The 23,306-nt window shown below is 48.4% G+C and overlaps 1 pseudogene; it reads left to right on the top strand.

Annotated features, from left to right (window-relative positions):
- Window positions 1-23,306, top strand: part of LOC8038702 — a 66,028-nt pseudogene extending 42,722 nt beyond the window's left edge.

The raw sequence follows: 23,306 nt of genomic DNA, 5'->3' as shown, positions 1-23,306 counted from the left end.
ACGTGTTTAATCGAACTCAGCGTCGGGGCCCAAACACTGGTTGTTATCTTCCAGCTTCCTTCCGGCCAACAAAGCCACAGCACTGTTGAAGCTGTAGCCTGAACAGAGAAAACAGTTGATAAGCAAGGGTTACGCAGAGGCCATGAATACCGAGGAAGCACTTCATGTAGGCGCTCTTTTTTTTTTTCCTCCATTATCGTTTTTGCATTGCTGGCTGAAACGCCGTTGACTGGCTAATATCCTGTTCGGTCAGTATTGCAATGGCTGAGCATCTTAGGACAATGTCTTGTGGTCACAGAAGAGTATAAATATGAATGAGATGCCATCTTACGCAAATTACAACTATTTCGCAGATTACACTTTTAATAATGAAAATATGATGATCGCCTCTTTTTTTTTTTTTTCAAGAAAATGTTGAACGGAATTACGTAATGCTTTGCTCGGTGGAGTTTTATTAAGCGTTGCTTTGTTCTTTGTCGTAAAAATATTAGGACCCTTCCTGTTTTTTTCTTTAGAATTTTCTTTAGAATTATTATGGTAAATACTCTGAGAAGGCACATCTAAAGCTAGAGATGTAAAGGAAGGGCCCCAAAGTGCAAACAAGATAATATCTTTCCTATCTAGAACTCGCCTTCCTTCCTTTGAGCAGTGCCTGGTAAGTTCATGAGCGCAAAGGCCCCTGGTGTGAACGAGATATTTCGGTCGGGCGCAAACGGGAAGCCTTTCCCATGACGTCACAGTTTACTTACCAATCAATCCAAAAAAAAAAAAAGAAGATCAGATAAATCTTTGTTGTACCTGCTCAGAAATTTAGCGAAATCACCAAAATACGATCATTTTTTTCAGCGTTTCGAAACTGTGAAATTATTAATTGAACGGTGGGAATTTCTTTTTTTTTTTTTGTATTATTTCAGCCCATTCATTACGAAAAGTTCAACTGGGCTGGAGGCAATACTCTGGTGGTTGCTACACTTCCATGATGCCCCCCGGCCTGCTCACGACCTTCCGGAGGTACGCTAAAATAAGAACCGCCAGCCAACTGAAGAAATATACTTCGTATCCGTTTGGAAATATGCGCAACACTAGGCTTTGCGTCGCGAAGTCAAGCGCCTTTATAACGAATTCCGCGGGACTGGCAAAAATGTTCACTGTAGGGTCCAACAACGCGTGCTCGTTGTTGGACCCCAGTGCCACGGTTCCTCGTCGCCAGTGTCACGATCCTTCTAGAACGTGGACGAAGGGGGCCGAAGCACCCGCCGAGAAGAGACGACACGCAGCCTGGTTGTGAGGGTGGGCGATGACCAACGTTACTAAAACACTCAGTTGGGAAACTGCCATAGAGACTGATCTGAAAAAGTGGCCCCGATCTGTCTCCGAGCACCGAGCTAATGACGAACACGGCCACTCGAGGAGCTGTACGTTACTTCTATTTTGGCTTTAATCGACCACTTTGGAGCCAAAACAGATACAGCGGAAGAGGTTACAGGGGCACAGGGGCGCCACCCCCGTCTCCCCAGCGGACGCGCCGCGACTTACTACCGAAGTTAAAATGCACCTAGGTCGGGACGCGCTACCTGAAAGCACCGCTGAGGCATGGTTGTATAAAAACAATATTAATTGTGCCGCAAGACCCTGCAACCTAAAGATTTTAAAAACATCACGCGCCCACCATTTGGTACTAAACTCCAATAAATTTGATAGAAAAAGTGTCTTTTTCGTTTGTTTTTACGCAAAAAACATGCTTTGTAAAAGCTCAAGGTGACCACAGTACAGAGAAATTATAAAGAGTGGCGCTGTTGTCGTATTTAGCTTGGTCTCGGTGGACGCCAGCGGCCCAAGTTTCGACGGCGAGTTTCCCAACTGAGTGTTCTAGTAACGTTGGCGATGACTGACCGGGGCGGCGTGCGCTCCACGGCGTTTATTCGGCGCGGTGACCAATGTTGTCCGCCGAGCCTGGCGGCCACAGACGGGCGGACTGGAGGGGGGCGCTGCATACTAGTCGCAAGCTGTGTTGTTGTCCTTTGAAAGCATACAAACAAGACACGAACCGGAAGTGTTCTCGGCTCCCTGTCATGGCGGCCGGATGTGGCCCGAATGCCATCTATCTAAACACGTCGAAACAAAGCAGATGAAGCGAAAGAAAGAAAAGTAACGAATGGCTGCCTTCGCACAAACGCTCGCGGAGAGAAAGATAATAATAGTAATAATAATAATAATAATAATAGTTTTATTCCGTGGTGCAAATATGCCATTTCAGTTCCAGGACTGATCAAAGCCACAGAGGCTTGTAGGATCAAGTCCACCATTGTAAAATAAAAGGAAGAGGAAAATCGTGCATTCACATGGGCATACAAAGTATAAGAAGTCACCCGAAATGTCAGTCTCCTTAGAGGGAATGCCAGTTAATTGTTGCGAGGTTCTTTGGGGTTAATAATTGACAAGATTCAATGTCCTTCGTTTTTCTTAAAACATGTATTTACAAAAGATATCAAAGAGTTCATATGGATATACTAAAAGAAATAGGAAAACTTAGTAAAAAAATGGAAGGCAGGAAAACGCAACAGTCACCATGTCTTTGAGTCACCATGCGCAGCAGCGGGTGTTGTGTCTGGGGCTGTCGTTGTCGGCCGACGGTTGTGGCAGGCAGTCAGGAATAATAATAGTAATAATAGTAATAAAAGTAATAATAATAATAATAATAATAATAATAAAAGCTTCCAACAGCAGCAATGTTTCTTTACATAATGTTTCTCGCAGGAATCGAAATTAATAAGTGCGTCGGAGTAACTCGTGGTGACTGAAAATATGGCCCATGTGGTGTTTCAATCACGATCATCCAAGATCATGGTGGAAGAGCGCGACTGGCAGAACGATCGACATATTCCGTACGCCAGGCGCCGAAGGCCGGGAATCTGCCGTCCGAGCGGTCACACTTTGTTCGAGCAAAACAGAGTTCGAGCAGCATATTCGTTTCTTTGGTCTTTCTGCATGATCATAATCGAAACATCACATGTACCCTATTTTAAACCATGAAGGGTGACTACATTTCACTCTTACGCACTTAATAAAACCACATATCTATGATTGAAACTGTTTCTCTCTACCACCACTAGGGGATTCTTTTCGGCTTCTGGTTGGCCAAGAGAGCATGTCAAGCACTCTTTCTGCATCTGATTCACGCCCTGGCTCTGCCCGCTCTTCCCATTGAAGAGCGGGCAGAGCATGTATCGCACGTTCGTACAATAATGGCTGACGGTATTTGTCATAAACGTGAAGTGTGAATTTTATCAGCGGTCTTTAGTCGCAATGTCCCCTTCCTTCGTTTTCGTCAGTAAAGAACGCGCCGACAACACCTTAACCGACAACGAACCGGAGTTTGCGTTTCCTTGCAGCGTGCTTCGAGATCCCATTGGACGCCTGTTCTTTGCGGGCACGGAGACGGCGACCGAGTGGTCGGGCTACATCAACGGCGGCATCCAGGCCGGAGAGAGAGCGGCACGAGAGGTGCTGCACGCCCAGGGAAAGCTTCCCAAGGACCAGGTCTGGCAGAAGGAGCCTCCCAATGACGTGAGAATTTCGATTACTCGACTTGCTGCAGGTTTTCTGAAAATGCATCAAGGTGCCAATGAGGAGACGAAAGACTTCTTCGTGGTAGTCGAAGCTGGTAGAAGGTACTTGAAAGGTCAAGTGGCAGCCGGCGTTTTTGTCACGACACTTACCTTCTTCAAGACCATGATGAAGAAAGTAAAGAGTTTTGTGGAAGATTCTGGAAGATCGGTACTTGAGTGTTGTGGTGCCAAGTTTTTCTTAACGTCAGGTATTAAAGGTAAACGAACTGTAGAAAGTATAAAGTTTGCGAGTTTCGCACGCACGCACGCACGCGCACATACACACGGAAAAACGCACATGCACGCACGAACACACACACACGCCCGCACGTGCGCACGTACGCACCCACGTACACGAACACACGCGCGCACACGCAGGCACGTACGGACGTACACTCACGCACAAAACGCAAACATCCACGCACAAACACACAGACACACACGCGCGCGCACGCACGCATGAACACGCGCACGGACGCACGCACATCCGCATTCACTCACATGTGCGCACGCACGCACACACATGCGCACACACTCACACACGCACGAACGCACGTATATTTACACGCACGTACGCACGCACGTACACAAACACACGCGCGCACACGCAGGCACGTACGGACGTACACTCACGCACAAAACGCAAACATCCACGCACAAACACACAGACACACACGCGCGCGCACGCACGCATGAACACGCGCACGGACGCACGCACATCCACATTCACTCACATGTGCGCACGCACGCACACACATGCGCACACACTCACACACGCACGAACGCACGTATATTTACACGCACGTACGCACGGACGTAAATTTGTCCGCCTAGATATAACGTGATAAGAAATGACCGTAGCAGTCGAGGGGGAGGTGTGCCCATCTTCATTGATAAAAGAATAAAGTACTCCGTGCTACAGAGTCCGCCTGACATGGAAACAGTGTAGTGTAAGGTGTATTTAGGATCCCAAGAATCGATTATTGGTACTGTTTACCGTTCTCCGGGAGTAGATGTGGATGCTGTTAATAAATTAGATGACTTTCTGCGCCACTTGCGCGTACAGCACAAAAATGTTGTAATTGCGGGAGATTTCAATATAGCGGGCGTAATGTGGGATGAAATGTTGCCCGGAACGCGGGAACGTGAAACCGCCACTGGGATCCTAGATTTCTTTTTTCCCATGGGCTAAAACAGGTTTTTCGAGAGTATACACGTATTCAAGGGAATAGTAAGTCAGTTCTCGATCTCATATTTTTAAGCGAAGGGGTTGCATCTCGGCTGTACGAAGTTTAACTCTTCCCCGGTTTTTCAGATCACCTGATAGTTAGCGTGACCATGACTTTGACGCCGTTTAGAAAAATGCCCAGACCAGTTTCGTCTTACAGAGAGTTCGGCATGGCTGATGACACTGCTATTTTTTGACGAACTAGATTACCACTATGGACCTATGGACCGTTTGAGGAACTTAGTCATGATGAGTCAATAAGTGTTAAGGACCTCTGGTTGAAATTTAAAACACTCGTTCATAAATGTATAAATATGTATGTACCCTTGAAAAGAAAACGTAAACGAATGCATAATTCTTGGGTGACGAGAGAAGCTATTCACTTAAAAAGGTAAAATAGGACGACGCAGATTACGGTATCGTCGTACGCCTAATTCCGAATTATGGAATGATATTTTGGCTTTAAGCATGGAGCTGAAATTTGTGCTAAAAGAATCTAAACGCAAGTTTTATAACGTGACAATCCAAAAGTTTATCCGTGAGTCACCGCAAAAGCTTTCGAGGCATTTGGCACCAGCCAGGAAGTCAGTTTCCGAGATCAGAACGGACTCCGGAGCAAGGAATTATAAATGACAAGCGAGAGATTGCAGTTCCATTCAGCGAGTTCTTTGCAAGCGTCTTCACAAAAGACGATAAGCAGTCCGTAGAGTTTAGATCACCTGCCGAAATTACACGGGCCGATGATGACCTGCAACTGTCAGTTGAGGGTATGTTGGCTTTGTTCCTTGACTTAAAAACTTCCAAATTCATGGGGCAAGACGAAATTCCAAATTATTTTCTAAAGCGATATGCAGAATGGACGGCAATGTATCTACACTTAATTTTTAAAAAGTCGATTTTGACTAGCACTGTACCCTATGACTGGAAGCTCAGCAAGATAACTCCAATACTGAAAAGTGGAGATGCTAAGTCAGTATGCAATCACAGGCCTATCGCATTTACGTCTACATTGTGCAATGTTCGTGAGCATATCGTTTCTAAACATATCCGGCAATTTCTATTATCAAATAACGTTCTCAGCCAGTACGAGTACGGCTTCCGTAATGGGCTGTCAACGGTCACGCAACTAGTAGAAACCATGCATCATTTTTCTGAGGTATCGGATTGTAAGGGACAAACAGACATCATATTTTTAGACTTTAAGAAGGCATTCGACAAAGTCAATCATAAAAAAATCTTAATTCAATTGATTTCCATCTTGGGAGATAATAAGATTGTTCGGTGGATTAAGGCCTTTCTAAATAATCATCGACAGTTTGTATGTATTGAAGGGGTTAGCTCCGGATGAATGTGATGTGAACTCGGGTGTTCCACAGGGTTCTGTTCTGGTCCCTCTGCTGTTTTTAATTTTTGTTAATGATCATATCGAAGATTTACCTGTGAAAGCCAGATGGTTTGCCGATGATTGTGTAATTTATACTGAAGTAAAGTCCGTTAATAAGCAAATTATGCTAAACGAATATTTGTTTCAGATTATTGAATGGTGTGTTAAGTGTGAAATGTCGTTAAACTTAGACCATACAGTATGTATGACGATCACTCATAAACGAACGCCGTTAGAATATGTGTATATGATGCACGGAAAAGCACTAAGCCGAGTATGAGAGTTTAGATACCTTGGTCTTACAATAGCCTCACACCTAAGTTGGACACCACACGTTAGCAAGATAATCGGAAAAGCTAATAAAATACTAGAATATATTAGGCGCTCTCTTAAACTCGCTTCCTCAGAAACAAAACTCACAGCATACAAGATACTAATAAGGTCTTTATTTGAATACACACGGGAAGTCTGGGACCCGCATATGTTAAATATCTCATCAAATCTGGAGCAAGTTCAACGGCGTGCGTTACGTTTTGTTTTCTCTTGCTATAGACGGCTGGACTCTGTGTCACCTCTTTATAAAAGGACAAATCTACCCCTCCATTAAGTGCGGAGGAAGTAGAAGCGGCTTAACCTTTTTTTTATAACATAATGAATAAGCTGGTTCTAGTAAATAAGCCACAGTATATTAAGGAGAGCATGTCGCGTATTACCGAAACAAGCATGCTCAGTACGTGGAAGAGCGGAAGTTTTCCAAGGACTGTTTTAGCTACTCGTTCTTTTTGCAAACAGCGCCAGAATGGAACAAGCTTACATATTACATATTTTTGTGCAAAAATAATGAATTGTTTAGAGAGTCTTGCTTTAGGCAGGTTGGTCGCTCATTTATGGCGTACCCAGCTGCACGCACGTAAGTTTCTTTCACTGCTGGCACTTGTGGCTTGGATGCAGAGTACTTTCTTTGCTAGGGCTTCAAGTTGCGGAAAAGTGATCCGGTGAGCCTGTCACCATAGCATCAAGTCCTTCATTCCACCTTCGCCAGCACACTCGGCACAAAATTACTTGTGAACCACATCACTTTGTTCTGGCACTACTTCCAGATGGCACCATTCTTGCAACTCACCCAGACATCTACGCTTCGCCGAAGCTGAAGTCTCAAATATTCACGTCGTCTCTCATCGATGCCAGCCACAGTGCCGCGCTTGCCGGCACTGCGGCTGGCTCTTTTACTTTGGCGGAGTCCAAATTTCTTTCGTTTTCAGGAAGCATACGGAGTTTTCGGTAATGTGGACACCATAATGTAGCTATCTTGTGCATTTCTTCGAGCTGTAGTTTGCCTTCCAGGAAATGCTTTTCCCTCTCCTTGAACTTTACAATAAGGAATGAGTCGCGAGGCTCCACTTGAAAATACTAGCTAAATTTGGCAAAGCACAACAGCACAACGGCACAAAGAGCAAAGTGGTGTGTTTGTATTGTTCCAACTCGTCGCTTGTCTCCCTGAAAGGCTCTAAGAAATCAGTCATTTCTTATGAGGCTAGACTTGTTCACCTCATCAAACGAGCAGCTGCTTCTGGTGTCCAAAATACGTTCGATATCTTCAAACTGGACAAAGACCGACCGGGTTATTGCCAGCTTGGAGTAGCACCTTGTGCTCACATCTTGATACACATCATGTGGCAACACGCTAGCAAGTACACTTGGCTTTAGAAATGTCACAACAGATTTCACACCTTTGATATTTTCGTGCAGTGAGGACAGCTCTTCTGTAACGGACGACTCGACAAGTATATCCGAGAGTAGGGTGTTCGATGTGAGCGGTACAACTCACCTTTGTGTACGGACGGAGTGCACTTATAATATTCGTATCTTAGTCGGTCACGAACACCACTTTCGCCAGAAGGTCTTCACTGAAACCGAGCTTTGAAAAATTGTGAATAATTTTTTTTGCGTATGTTTTCGCCCGTCTTTATTTCTTTCGGAAAATCGCAAGTGAAGAAAAATTTGCTCTACAAAACCCAGTTTTCATCAATGAAGTTAAACGTCGTGGCACTACATGCGATCTTTTTTAAAGTCGTCTGTCCATATGCCAGTTGTAACAGCGCAGCGACTTTCCTTCACTATATCGGCTACTTTTCGGGACACAGTTGTTTGATGTGGAAGCATGTTATTCGCAGAGATATTTTCGTAACGGGCGCCAATGCTAATCAGCTCGTCTGCTAGATGAACAAAGCCGTCTCCGTGAACTATATCAAATGGCCGCATATCTTTGGCGCATAAGCCAACGCAAGTCGTTGTCAACTTCTCTTTGACAATCGCAGGATAGCTGGACTTCTTTGTAGCGAAAAAAGAAGTAACACTCGCATACTCGAACGTGGATGACTTAAGTTTGTGCCGGCTCGAATGCGAGGTTCCAGTCTTTGTGCCATCGTGTACGTCAGAAATGCTTTGCAGGGGCTGCATTGAACATGTCCCAGCGGTGCTGACGTGGTTGCGTCAACAACTTTCCCAAATTTCTTTCACACATCACTTTGTTTCGATTTTGGAGTCCTTGGCGACAAGCTTCAGCTGCCCCGATGCAAGTGCTTCCTTCAACTTGGCGACGTTTGTTTTAAAGTTCACGAAAGGGAAACTGAAGACCGCATCTACTTGCAGCAAAGGTCAGCTCGACACAGCTGAAGATTATCTTAGACTGCAGCCATGTTGCACTCACCTCCGGGAATTTCGTGTTAAAAAATGCGAAAGCATGAATGTCGTTCTTCCGCCCCCTTAGCTCGTCTCCGGCGTAGACGGCCAGGTTTCGCCGGCCGACGGCCGAGCGCGCGCTCTCGCGAACTGGCCGCGCCGCGCTGAGGTGGGCCGTGCAGCCTCTCCGGAGTTTGACCGGGCAGGCGCAGCCGTAGCCTTGGCTATTGTAAAGCGCTCCGGCCGTCCGAGCGAGCGAACAAGCAAGAAAAAGAGCCACCGATGAGCGGGGAAAAAAGAAAAAGAGAAAAGTGGGATTACGTCACGACGACGTCAAATATGTTAATACCCCATCCTGGCCATTAAACGGGTACAGCCGTTAACACCCATGTTTCATTGGGGCGCACAAGCGTAGGGCACTTGTTTCCGCCGCCTCAAAACATGGCGTTACAATCGCCACCCCTACTGCCGCCGGGCCACTCCTCAAGTGAGTAGGAGGCAACGAGCACACATTTACTTTTTATATATACGTTTTTATTTGCACAGATCTCATACATAGAATAAGATATATATAGAGATAATACAACTAAGCAATAACAGAATGGACATCACAAGAAACACGTAAGAGTACAAGTTACAGAAATATACATTTATAAAATATATCGCACCATTACAGTTTTGATCAGCAGAAACTTTTCTGCAGAGACAAAAATAGTTTGTTTTTTTTGGTACTCAGCTGATAGATGACCCACTTCACAGTTTTCGTGCTCAATTCCTAGCAGCTGCATACCTTTCAGAATTAGGTCTGCAGTCCCAGGGTTCGTAGCAGAACATGCCCAGGGTTCATAGCAGAACATCTGGACGAACTTCTTGGAGATAGCTGAACAAAGGTATTCCGACTGTTCTTCCATGAAAGCACAAAGATTGTTCATCACATCATCCTTGTATACCATGAGAATGTACGCCAAAAAGGACTCTTCAAGCTTGCCCGCGAAACCAAGGCAAGCGTCTGTGGGCACAACGAGGGCATAAAACATGCCTGCGTCGTCCTGTCCGCTTAGTACTTGGTGCAGTTCGATCTGCTTGCGAATTTTAGGTGCAACGTCGCTCCTACTTAAGAAGAAAAAAAAAAAAAAAATGAACGTGGGCAGCAACTTAAGTGCTGTGTTCACGGGGTTTCTGCCGAACGAGACTGAAAATCGCAAACCTGGATCGCACCACATGAAACGGGCTTCAAACGAAACCGACGAAAAACGAAACCTTACCTCTCGCTTCGGGACTCCTTTGGGAATAGAAAGAACGACAAGACTTTCGACTTGACGGAGTTCCTGCACCATTTCGCAGCGCAGTAGCGCCAGGGCATCCTCTCCCGAGAGCACCAGAACTTTCGAAGTCAAATTAACGCGGACCGATCGAACGCCACTTTTTCCGCAGAACACTCGGAGCAGGCGGCGACGCACATCGGATGTCGGCGTCCGTTGCGCAGGTTTCGCCGTGGCAACGGTTGCCATAGAGTTCCTGTATATGCTACCTACGGTAGCAGAGTTGCGCATTCAGCCTCGGCGCGTGGCCGTAGCGCCGGCTTCCCCGCACGAGCTGGATGCTTTGCTCCTCACTTGACTAATTTGGCGAATAGCGGCGCCGCGCGCGCCGCCGCGCGTGGAAAACTGGAGAGGAGGAAAAGGAGGCGGAAAGCAGGGAAACATACGCCGGGGCAAGAGAAACGTCGGCGGAGCGACCGTAAAGGTGGCTTTCTTGCACGCCAACGGATGCTTTGCTCCTCACGTGATGGATCTCGGCGAATAGCGGCGTGGCGGCGCGGGGAAAACAAATGCGCAACTCTGGCTCCTGTAGGGAGTCTATTAGCCCCGAGAGCGAACACAAGCGTCGCTGCGGTCGCCGCGCCCTGATTGGGTGAGGTGTACCGTGACGTCAGGGGGAGTACTCCGCTCCGCGATCTCTCATCGGCTCGCTTCCCAGCACCGGTTTCCTGGTTTGGCGTTGTGTGCCGCAAGCTCTTCGAAGCGCTGGACTTCGTTTACCCGGTGTACAAGACGTTGAGTTAGGCCGATATTGACGTGCTTCCGTACATTTTATAAGCCTGCTCGTCCCTTTTACTTTTAAAATTGGGTTACACATCCCGAAAGCTATAGGAGGAGGCAATTCCGCCGATGAACCTTCCCGCCCGTCCACACGACACAAAGCAATCTTGCGAGGGGTCGGTGAAGCGGTGGCGCAGGTGTTTCAGACGCTGGAATTCTGTTCCTTGCATGTTCATGATTTAGGACGATATTACATCCCGCTTTCAAGGCATTTGAAGTGGCATTTATATCATGGGCCTTCGAGTGGTCGGCAAATTAGCTCGCGACCCCGACTCTGCGCTTCCACTCTGCATGCGCTAGTTCGCAGATGTTTTAAAGGCCCTGCGTCTGGTGATCTTTGAAGTGCTCGTGGAACAGGGCTGTTTTACATAAATGTAGCTTCTTCGTGAATTAATTATATAGTTTATACACATAGTAGTTTATAGTTTATACACGTATGCAGGCATATTTCTTAGAATATGCACAATTACTGAAAATTAGTTTGTATGGTAGCAGCAAAAACGGCCGAATTGCCCTCAGGTGCCTGTATGATATGTATTGAACTGCCCAAAATATGCACAGCAATAGTGCCGTAATTTGGAATGTTTATACTTTTTCCTGACATTTATATTCCAGCCTGGGGAATTCGGAAAATACACCGCTTAGTCTGAATTGTCATTTCCAATAAAAGAGACACTGCTGCAGCTCCCCAAAAGCTTCCTCAGCCTTCAAACTCCCTACAGCTGGACTCTCTAACAACAGAGCAAAACAGGAGTAAAAGCAAGCATTCGAACGTCTGTCCAGCGTTAGATGCAGCTCCAGTAACAGAAAATGTGGAACCTGTGAAGGGCGACAGTCTGCGTGAGAAAAGCTTCTGGTATTTTAGCTTCAGGACACTTTGACTTAAGTAAAATCTCAATTTTAGGGCTTAAGGGACTAATAACGAGCTAGACACCTTCGCTTACGTTTGTTATACATTACTTAAGGGTTGATATAAACAAGTCCACAAATATCACCCGTGTAGTCCTTTGAAATACTATCCGAATCCAGCAAAGGTTAAATGCGATCAATGTATATAATAAATGTTCCTTGTGTTTGTTTTTTTTTACTTTGCTCCCGCGCTTGGGCTGTCTTACTTGTGATTCTCTCCCCATGGCTCAGAGTGTATTTAGCATGTTGATCGAGGAGCATGCAGCTTTTCTGCTTCGGCGATCTTGTTTAAAAACAGAGGTACAAAAGAAAAATAGTATACATAGCCTGCCAATTTATTCAGACCATCAACAGCATTTATTGTGCGAGATGTAAATCTATAATGATACTCCTGCAATTGTGGCCATATTTCTTTATTTTCATATACCAGCTGCGATTCATGCGTTGCCTGCCCTGTCAAGCATGCTTAAAATGTTGGTTGAAGTTTCGACTGTAACTACAGGCCATACCTAAATAAAGGCTCATATAAAAATTTACACTTCCTACAGAAAACACGCCTAAAAAAATTAAATAGAAACGAGCGCGCCGACAGCTAGCGTCGTCACAGCCTCCACAGGGGGCAAGCGGAGCGAGTCGGGGAAAAATTCTCTCCTCGCCGTGACGTCACCCCGGTTCGCTGTAAGGGGGCGCCACGCGAACTTCTCGGGGCTAATACACTCCGTGCGGGAACTATAGGGGGCGCTTTGAAAAACGCGCGCGGCGCCGCTAGCGGAGGAGCTGGCGTTCGACTGTGAGGCGCGTTCAGCAGCCTGCGGCGCCTTTTCGCATGCCAAGCTGTGGCGGCGGAAGCGCGCACGGACGAAACTTTTGCTTTTTGAGCCAATAAGTTGAGGGTGACGTTGCATGAGTGCTGGGGCAGAAGGGCATTTAGCTGTTCTGGGGTAATTTCTCTAGTTGCGGCCGAAAAATGAGTTGGAGGAATTTTTCAAAAAACAAGACGGCCGCTAGCATAATTGCTCTGAGTGGGAAATTTATTTCGCTCGTCGCTGTAAACGTAGGACTGCTGATACGATGATATTTGGAGGCGAGTGAGATGTTCACCAAGTTTGTGCACGAAGAGTGCCAAGTGAAAGTTATGTTTCTAACGAATAAAGAAATAAAGCTGTACGGGATATCCAATATTGGACCCAAAATGTTGTGTTGTAGCGGGCTGTGCAAAGTGCAGATTTGGGCACACAGGTGCTTGGACTTGACAGTAACATGACAAAGCACCTATTATACAAAAAAAAAAAAAGGTGGCGTAGGGAAACCAGGTGAAAATTTAGTGTTGGCAGCGTAACTAAATGGCAACCAGTTTTGACCGTGAAAGGCTGCCAAGGTAATACCACTCATCGTGGGAGGTGCACACTTTACAGGTAGGAAGGGACCAGTGGACGGTACTTCCAATTCGAACCACTTTGTGATAGGTGGCTCTAAAGCCGAGAAAAAAAATTTTTGTCTACAGAAGTCGGGGTGTCAGCGTTTCCACATCCAAAAAGAGGCTGACCAAGAAAGAAAGCACACCACATAAACTTCCACACTCAAGCGTCGATTCTCCAGTGATTCCGAGTTTCACTGTTGTTTTCTTTAGATGCATATTTGTCACTTTTTTTACCGTTCGAATCTTTCTTCGTGAAGTACAGATTGCGTGCCATACTTGTCCGGAAATATCATCGACACGTACGATGGGGACGAAACTTCTTTGAAGTTCATTCCTCCAACGAAATTGGCACTTCATACCCGCGAGTGTGGGATGGCATTTCAGTTCGTCCCATCGGCGCTGACACATGTAGGCGTTACTGGTACAAAAACAAACGCAGAGCGCAAAGCGGCAGTGTAGAATATGTCAGCCGTGCCGACACAGTAGCAGACATGATCGGGAGACCCAATTTCTCGCGTCATACGGCACGGCTCCATCGTTGTCGCTGTCCCACAAAACATCGGCAAGGTGAAAAACTGTGAAACTTTGTCTCCACGAGAAACGACGCGTAACTATTAAAGCACTTAATGACGCAGCACAGGCAGCACTTCATGCCGTGAACCCAGCGCAACCGCACCACTCCGACTTCAATGCGTACCAACGTACGCGGCGTGGTTTCGGTTTCGTTTTCTCTGGGGTTCTCACTGCCTACCTTCGGTACCGGCCGCGCGGCGGCGCGCCAGTCGCGTCGCACGGAGTGTATACAGGAACTCTAGGTTGCCACAGCCGGCGGCGGCGCCCGGCGGCAGTGTCGATTGTAACGCCACGTTTTGAGGCGGCGGAAACAACCCTAGGCTTGAGCGCAGAAAGTGCGCTCCGATGTAACATGGGTGTTAACTGTTGTACCCGTCCTAATGGCCGGAGTAGGTTATTAACATATTTGACATCGTGTTGACGTCACCAGGTCTCTTGGCGGCCTCTACCGAGGATTCCTTGAACGCCCTGCCACCGCTCCCTCTTACCGGCGGCAGGGCCGCTGCGTGCGCTGTGTCGCCATCAACGAGGTAGAGGGGCTTATGGCGCGTTCACACTGGAAGCGGATCCGCGTTCGCGAAGCGGATCCGCGCGTTCTCAACCGCAGAGCGGCTAGGATCGAGCGGTTGGAGCGCGTTTTTGCCAACCGCTTCTGGACCGATTTCTCCACACCGCTTTCACGAACCGCAAAGCGGCAACCAATCACAACGCGACGCTAACGTGACGTCAGTGACTTTCAAAACAAGATGGCACCTGTCGCTGGTGAGGCGTCGAAGGCGCTGTAGTCCTAGCGCTGTAGTCTTAGCTTTCGACAAATCTTCGGAGAAACTTGATGTTCAGATCCGTCACTTGAATCCACCGCGAAAAGAATTGACTCGTAATTTTAACGGGCTTCGCAACGGTGATTTGGTTCGGGTAAGAGTTTGTTTATTATTCCGGGTGCCACAGCCCAAGCTCGCTGCCTTGTTAATCTCTGCCTGTAGAACGTCGGAACCCGCCCCTGATCTACCTAATGTCACATTCAATTGGGGCGCACGCAGCACCGAGAAAGTGCTGCCCCCAAGGCCGCGCCACCGCGCGGATGCAGCGTATGACGGATTACCAAGTGAACACGAAGCATTCCGCCGTGCAACGCGCTTGGCCGTGTTGGCTTGGCGCGGTCACTTCAAGGGCAAAACATAAACGGGTGGACCACTGAACAAAATCCGCCGCGAGTGGGGCGGCGGCGCGCGCCATCTAGCGAGAGTCTCCCGAGCCGCCATGTTTACCGCGACGGGGAAGACGAAGCGAGGGAAAGAAGGGGCCGAAGGAGGCGGAGAGCGGTAGCTCAAGGCCGCGCCGGTCCACAGTGCGCGAAGCTGCAGTGCAGCTTCGCGCACTGTGGACCGGCGCGCTCACAACTTCGAAAATGATAAGAGCGAACAACAACGAAGTGGTGGGGGAAACTGGCCCTCTATCCCGAAAACAAGGTCAGCTATTTATGCGGGAAGGGTTCACTTCGAAGAAAAGGCCGGGAGCATCCTGTTCTAAGTCAGCAAGGCGCGCCTAGCTGTGCTTTGCTTGTGGGCGAAGTCGAGGGAATCACAGGAGATTTTGGCGGGTCCAGGCTTCTTTTTCCGCTGCCTGAACTTGTGATGCGTGCGAACATTCCGGAGAAAATATTCCGAGTGCCAAAAGAGCAAGACTTTGGCTTCGGAAGCTGCACCAGCTGCACCGTCGAAAGGAGACCGTGCAGCTGCTGCACGGTCTCCTTTCGACGGTGCAGCTGGTGCAGCAACGCGCCGGTGTCGTGCGCCGCACCAAGTCCCAAATGAACGTAGTGCAGCCGCACCGTCACGACCATGTGAACGCGACGCGTCCGTCGGTGCAGTGCGGTGCGGTGTGGTGCGCCCCAATTGAATGTGACATTAATGTCAGCTTTTCTACCCTCTAGGATAATCGCGTTAACTATTGAAAGCTGTCGACACCGTGCATGACTACCACGAAGGCCGATAGAGACGTCGTGAGCTTGATTGCGTAGCCAACGCACTACCGCGGAGGGGGCAGGGTACCTGCGCTAGCTCGACCTTTAACGTCTACTACTAATAAAATAAATAAGGGGAGCCTACTCAAGGAATAAAGTGTACGTACCAGACAATGCAGAGGTAATCGATACGGCGTTTATTTGAGCTTAATGTCAAACAAACAGTAGACTCGATCGACGAGCGAGTGACGAAAGGAGAGTCCGCCACCAACGAAGCCACGACCGGCTAGCACCGAACACATTCCCCCGCACCACGGTCCACCCCACCGCTCACAACTTCGAAAATGATAAGAGCGAACAACAACGAAGTGGTGGGGGAAACTGGCCCTCTATCCCGAAAACAAGGTCAGCTATTTATGCGGGAAGGGTTCACTTCGAAGAAAAGGCCGGGAGCATCCTGTTCTAAGTCAGCAAGGCGCGCCTAGCTGTGCTTTGCTTGTGGGCGAAGTCGAGGGAATCACAGGAGATTTTGGCGGGTCCAGGCTTCTTTTTCCGCTGCCTGAACTTGTGATGCGTGCGAACATTCCGGAGAAAATATTCCGAGTGCCAAAAGAGCAAGACTTTGGCTTCGGATCGGGGGTTAAAGTGGATTTTGGATTGTAAAACAGAGTTGCCAAAAGCAAGTCTCAAAAGACCACGCGTGATCGCCGAAAAACCGCCAACCGCCTCTCGGCGTGTCTGAACGGGGTCGCTCGCGAACCGCATCCGCGACCGCTTCGCGAACGCGGATCCGCTTCCAGTGTGAATGCGCCATTAGAGTGCTAAACCGGAAGTTCGGAAGTGACACCCCCCGGTTGCCGCCATGTTTTACGCAAATGTGACCACTCGTCACGTGACCTGCCAAGAGCCGTGACGTCATCGGGAAGATGGCAGCGCCCAGAGCTGGCGGATGCGAGTTCGTTCGGTGCGCGGTATCCATGATGTGCAGCTGCTTTCCGACGACTTCGGCCTTTTTCGCGCTCGCTGACGCAGGTATAATGTGAAAATATGAAGGAATGATACTTTATACCCGTTTTGCGCAAGATCGCTCTGGATCATCTGGATATTAACACCTGTGAGACAGCATCAACCGTATCGCCGTACCGTTGCTTGGATTCCCGGATGTGTTCGAGGATCGATAGTACTTTGAGTGCTTTTAGAATGAAATTTTCGCATTCTCTTAGCTTTTGAACGTTGGAATGTTGAATGTCTGAGAATCGACGCGAAATGTATGGGTCGGACGTAGGGCCCAGGGAAATTTGTTTCAGCCCTAGGCAACTGCACAATCGCAGCAACTTTTAGCGAGGAAGCTCCCGAGAAAGTTGAAAAATGATGTCTACCATCCCTTTCAATCTCTTCAAACGACTTTTTCAAAAGTGTGGACCGCTTATACTTTGTTTCACCATAACTTGGAAAAGGGCAACCGCCACAGCCCCCTCAACCAAATCGGAGAGACGGAGTGAAGGTGTGGGACAAATCTGTGCAGATGAGCACTGTGATGATATGTTGTCATGTGCCTCTCTCCAACGTACATACTGACTGACCGAGACTGTAGCCTTCGCTGTTTGCTAAATTGTGATGAAACAGATTACAGTAACTACTACTTTATTTACCCAAAGCCTTCATACTTTGGGCATTTGTTCGACAAGAATGTTATGTCAGCCATCATTGTGAACTTGGCTCAGCGCCTATTGGACTCGAATGCTGCATTAGCCTTTGACGTGAACTGGGGCCCATTTGTGTGCTTTACGCAGAAAAAAATTGGTGACAGATGTGCTGCTTTATGAGGTTTTGCAAAGGGTCTATTGTGTCATACGTATAGGAAGTGTCCTGCTATATAACAATACACCCATAATATTAAACTACGTGCTCAGAGGTGTACTTGTTTTTGCACTCAACAAGTTGCAGCAATAATTATTTCTTACGAGTGCAATATTTTTTTTTCGGTAGCTGAGCCCGGCTTGTGTTCATTAATGTCCGTGTGCTTTGATGTTATCATAAGTGTAGCTTTAAGTATCCTCTCTGCAATGCCTACAGAGGCCCTTGGAGGGAATAAATTAATAAACAACATTTTCACATCAGTGGAGTTGGTCTTCAGATGCGCCACAGGTTCAAGAGAAGTGGAACGACTGCAGCCCAATGCAACCAGTCTGTCAGTCTGGTATGTCCCATCAATTAATATTGATTGGTCAGAGATGCGGGTGTCCTCAAAAGGTCCAGCACGAGCGGTGAACATAATTCTTTGTGTAGAGACTCTGAAGGTGTAAAGGCGAGAGGAAATATGTTTATCTGGTTAGTGTATCAAATATGTTTATTTCCACTTAATTACATCATTATTGATTCTTAGAAAATGGTTCCATAACGAGTTCTTTCTGTGGCAGTCTCGTGTCAGGCGTTCAGTCGTAGTACCTGTGCTCCTTGCTGTCGGATGACGCTCCTGGCACGTCGGTGTTCAGTTTGGTCGAGTGGCAACTTTGACCGACAGATGCCGTCTTGCAATCATACGTCGTGTGCGGCCACTGACATTTGATGCACTGAAGCTGCGGAGCTGGCTTCTAATCCGCAAATTTTCCTGGTAGTTCTCTGCGTCAATGCAGCAAGCTCGGGCATGTAGTGCTTACGTGGCTGTTCCTTTTGCTGTAGTGTTGACTTGATGGCTGGCAACAGGCAACAGTGTTTGTTTGCCATCCAAGCCATTTCACTTCCATTTAGTAATGGCGTTTTTTTCTGCATTCCGCGACCACTGCAATTTGTGTAAGTCTCGTGTGGCAAAGTGAAGTCGGGTGATGCTTGATGGCCACTTTTGAGAACAACCAACCATTCTATTTCTTCAAGTCACTCAGCGGCATTCTCCGTCAAAGTTGGAAATTGTGTGCTTCATTGCGTGGGCACAGATAATTGGTGTCAGCAAATTATTAGGTATTGTCCTTGAACGACAACCAACACCAAATCAACTGTCCTTGCATTGCCGCTCACGTGCTTTGTCGGGCTTACCTTCCGTCGAGGTGATCGGGATCAGGAGCTTCGGGGTAATGTCAGCACCGGGGTCAAAGGCCGCCGAAAATAATCGTGGCCGAAGACATGGTCGAAGGTCGTTCGGCACAAACTCTGGCAAGCCAATCCATCGGTATACGGGCACCTCCAGTAGACATGGTCGGCCTCATGCAGTGGTAGCAGAGTGGTTTTCGGCCGACCATTCGCAGCACCTCCGTTTTTCTCGGTGTAGTTTGTTCAGCGAGAACCTACACTGCTTCTTTCCGATGTCGGTAATGCTTCGGCGTTGGGGTGTCTCGTTGAATGGGCATTGAATGCTAACGGGTAGCCGGTGGTAAACGTCGTGGCTTTGTGGCATAAGTCGCCCTCAGTTCGTCAGATGCCGCTTTGCTCGAAGAAGTATTCAGTTGAAATGCCTGTCCAACTCGTTCCGAAACAATTTCGGCAATCAAAATAAAATCTGGGCAACTGATGGCAGAAAGTAGCTTCCTGATCTCCTCCCGGACAACAATGTGGATGATGTTGCGGATGCCTGGGAGTCTGGCGTCCAAGTTGCAGCTGGATGACTCGAGTATCGAGACGCTGGGGAGTTGTTGAGAGTGACAGGCTCGGGCCTGCAGTATACATTCAATGTTGGAAGCCTCGGTGATATGAACCCTTCGACTGTTGTCGTGGGGTTGCGGACAAGGCTACCGAAGGTGTTGTCCCTCATATGAGGGGCATGGAATTCTTAGTTTCTCGTCGTCTATAGCACCAGCGTTGGCGTAGGTGCTCGATCAGGCGCCAAACATCCTCCACGAAGGCAGCGGCGTTCTTGTTGGGGCAGTGTCCTGGACAGAATCAGCAATTCGGCTCTCTCTCGTTAATGCTGGCTGATGAACGTGCACCTCAGCTCAATCTTGCAAACTCCCATGACGTTGAGGAGGATTCGGGGTTCTCAAACAAGTGCCTGACAGTTTCTTCCACGAGAAGTATAGGGTCTGCAGGGCTTGGTTGTCTGTCCACCCACTGTGGCGGGAAACACGGTCATATTGTTCAATCCAGCCCTCGGCGTCTTCATATACCATGCATGAAAGGGCGTCGGAGTGTGAGGTGCGACGGGCATACAAACAATGGTGGGAGTGGATGCGGTTCGCTGCTACAGGTTTGTCATTGTTGGCTTAGTCAGCTTCGGTTTTTCTGGCAAAAGACCGAATTCCGGTGGTTCCTGCTGGTAGCAGCGACCATCTCGGATTTCAGGTTCTTCGTGGTGTATTTTCGAAGTTCGCCCTTGTGGTACTTGCTCGTCTTGCGGTCTTTCTGCTGGGCTCGGTATAGGACTTGGTTCACGGCTCGCCGGGGGTTTAAGAAGCGGGATGGTCCGCCACCCGTGTCCCGTTATCGGACAACTCGGCTGAGGAGCCGCCAAGGTGCACACAGAGTGAAGGTGCGACGTGTCGTATGTTTTGGTGGAGGTGCTGGGTACTATAGGTAAAGTACCGAGCAACTCCACCAAAACATACGATGACAGCTGAGCATGGCCTGAAACTTTCCAGAATAGTAAATATTGATAGAAGATAGGACTGGAGCAAGCATCCGGGACAATATAACAAAACTGACAGAAGAAAGACCACCCTGACTACTAAAGAAGCTGCATTGCTTTAGTGGCATTCTGTCCGAATAAATTCTCTTCCTCGGGGTTTGGCGACTGCCGTGGGTGAACTGAAATGGATGTGGGACCACTTTTCTGGTAATGAATGAGCCGCTGCAGACTGTCGCCGCAAAGCGGCGTGAACGGGTGGACTGGGTAGGTAACACGCACAGTGAAATGTCCATACGGCTTGCAATTCGCGTAACGAGTGTTGATGAAACTTTTGTGTCGACGAAGCGTGCGACAGACCAGCGGAATCAATACCAATCGCAACACCTGTGCTCCGTGAAAGTGCACGTGTACGCCGGAACAATTTGGGAAGCAGCACAGAATCATTTAGCACGGCACGGGAACTACCAGCTTCAAGGCAGCTCTCCGGTGCGCCGCACAACCAAAATGAGCCTTCGGTCATTTGAACGAAGCTGCACCACGATTGCGCACTGTCAAGCACAACTCACGCAATTTCCGTCGCTAAACTGTGTATCCAAATATATTGCACACGCTTCACTGCAGACCTCGAAGATTCCGATGGTCAACGAGAGCACAGAAACGTCGCCTTAATTTTATCCTAGCAGCATCCGAGTCAATTTGAGGTCCGAGCAACGTAGGACAGATTGTCTCTTCCGTGGCAATATCGCCGTCGGTCACCAGCGAAATGCACACCGTTCCTCCGTATTTTCACGTTATACCTACGTCAGACACCACGCTGAACTCTAAAGTCGCTTTCGACCGGCCTCATATGACGGCTTCCGCATCTGAAATCAACTCGCCGAGACGAACGACAACCAACAAAGCATCCGACAAGCTCCGGCCCAGCTGGGGCTAGCCGCTCCATGGGCGCTGCCATCTTTCCTGTGACGTCACGTATTTGGTTTGGTCATGTGACGAGTGGTCAAATTTGCGTACAATGGCAGCCGCCTTATGGCGGTCACTTTCGAGTGCAGACCGGAACCCCGGTTTATCGCTCTAAGGCCCTCTACCTCGTTGGTCGCCATGGAGAGGGCTTCCCTGGTGGAATTTTTTGGAACTACGCCGCTCGAGAGCAAATGGGAGCCTTGTTCCTTGGGACAGGGAAAGGGGCCGTTTGGTGCGGCTTGAAAGCTGATGACGTCGGTTCGCTTTATGGGACGGGAAAGAAAGAAACAACAGCACAAAGACAGTCCACTCTAGAACCCCTGACAACTTTAAGAAAAACAATATTGCTGGTCGGGTGGCAGACTTCTTTGAAGTCAAGCGATCGTCCGAGAGGAGCCCACTCCGCGAAGTCCAAATCAACGCTCACGGCCATTATGCCCACAGCTTGGGAACAGTATTCGTCCAGAGCCACATGCATCTACAAGGCACTGTCAGCCGTCGACGGACCCGTACGCGACCTGTTTTTGGAGACCGCAACGCACGAGAAGCCCACATCCAGGGCCGCCAAACGATATGACCCCAGCGAAGGCCTCGCGTTCACCAACCCACTCTTAAGCGTGTTTCACATGCAGCGGTTTTGGCCCTAGAGCGGCGCGATTTCTGCCGTCGCGGCGCTCTGGCCAGCACCAGCGGTTGAGCGGCACGCGCGCCGCGACGGCAGAAATCGCGCCGCTCTAGGGCCAAAATCGCTGCATGTGAAACACGCTTTAGAAAAAGAATGCGCGGACAAATAGAGTAAACGATAAACACGTTCAAGGGACGTGTTTACCCGAACCTCCGGACCGCGGTAAGCGGGGGAGGGGGGGGGGGGGGGGGGGGGGGGACGGCGGAGGTTTAAAGAAACGTCCAATAGCGAAAAAAACGAAAGACCCCCTTTTAGGGTGTCGGTCGGTTCAGTTGGTGTTCTGTATGCATATTGCCCTTCTGTTTTAGCGATTGAGTGAACTTCTGTGCTTTATTGGGTCACTCTAGTCGCTCCAAGATACGGCCCGGATGCCTCCCGGGTGTGGCACGTGCCCGGCCCGGGCCCAGCTGAAGCGTGGGCTGCCCGGCACGGGCCCGTGCAGTGCTCTAGTACCGGTGCCTGTGGGTCACGATGATTAGGTTATTATTTTGGGACATCCAGGATCGTGCAGTGCATGGAAGATAGCACCTTCTGAACACTGCACTAAGATAGGGGTGACAGCAGGCGCGAGAAGATTTTGTCGTGGGCGGAACCGCTTCAGATGAAAGTTTTTACACGTCAGATGGAAGTTTCTTTTAAACAAAAACCTGAACACACCTGAACAACATGGACTCTTGTGCTCGTCGCCGTTGTCACTTTAAATGCCCACTGCCTACCGGAAACGTTTTAGGGCTGATTTTTAATTCATTGATCACACAAGCCGACGGTTCTTCTTCGCCCGGATGTCAGCTTGATGTGGCAGTGCAGTTCCATTACATCGTAAAATAACAAGAATGTTTGAAAAAACAAACGCACAGGGAGCACTGTATTTGTTCGTTTTTTTAATGCTGTTCTTTTATATTTGTGCTGTCCTTTTATTTCATCTATGTTACTATGCTTAGCAACAAACACGTGGTAAAAAATTGCTCCAAGTTCACTCATTCCTGCAGGAGGAACACTGATGACTTTCTCTCTGCAGCTGATCGTGAGCCAACCATTCGTGGACACGTTCGCGGAAAAATACATGCCGTCCGTGCCGGCGTTCTTGACTGCGGCGAGCCTGCTGGCAGTACCAGGCCTCGTACTTAGCTGCTTCCTGCTCGCCAAAAGAGACGTGCTTAGGTTTAACTACTCTGATCTGTGATTCGGCCATTGGCGTAACATGTGTTGACGGAACTTGTTGATTTTTATAGAA

The sequence above is a fragment of the Ixodes scapularis genome, unplaced genomic scaffold (genome assembly GCF_016920785.2).
Source record: "Ixodes scapularis isolate PalLabHiFi unplaced genomic scaffold, ASM1692078v2 PGA_scaffold0__279_contigs__length_252992795, whole genome shotgun sequence".
NCBI lineage: Eukaryota > Metazoa > Arthropoda > Arachnida > Ixodida > Ixodidae > Ixodes > Ixodes scapularis.
This window is presented reverse-complemented; position numbering and strand designations above follow the sequence as displayed.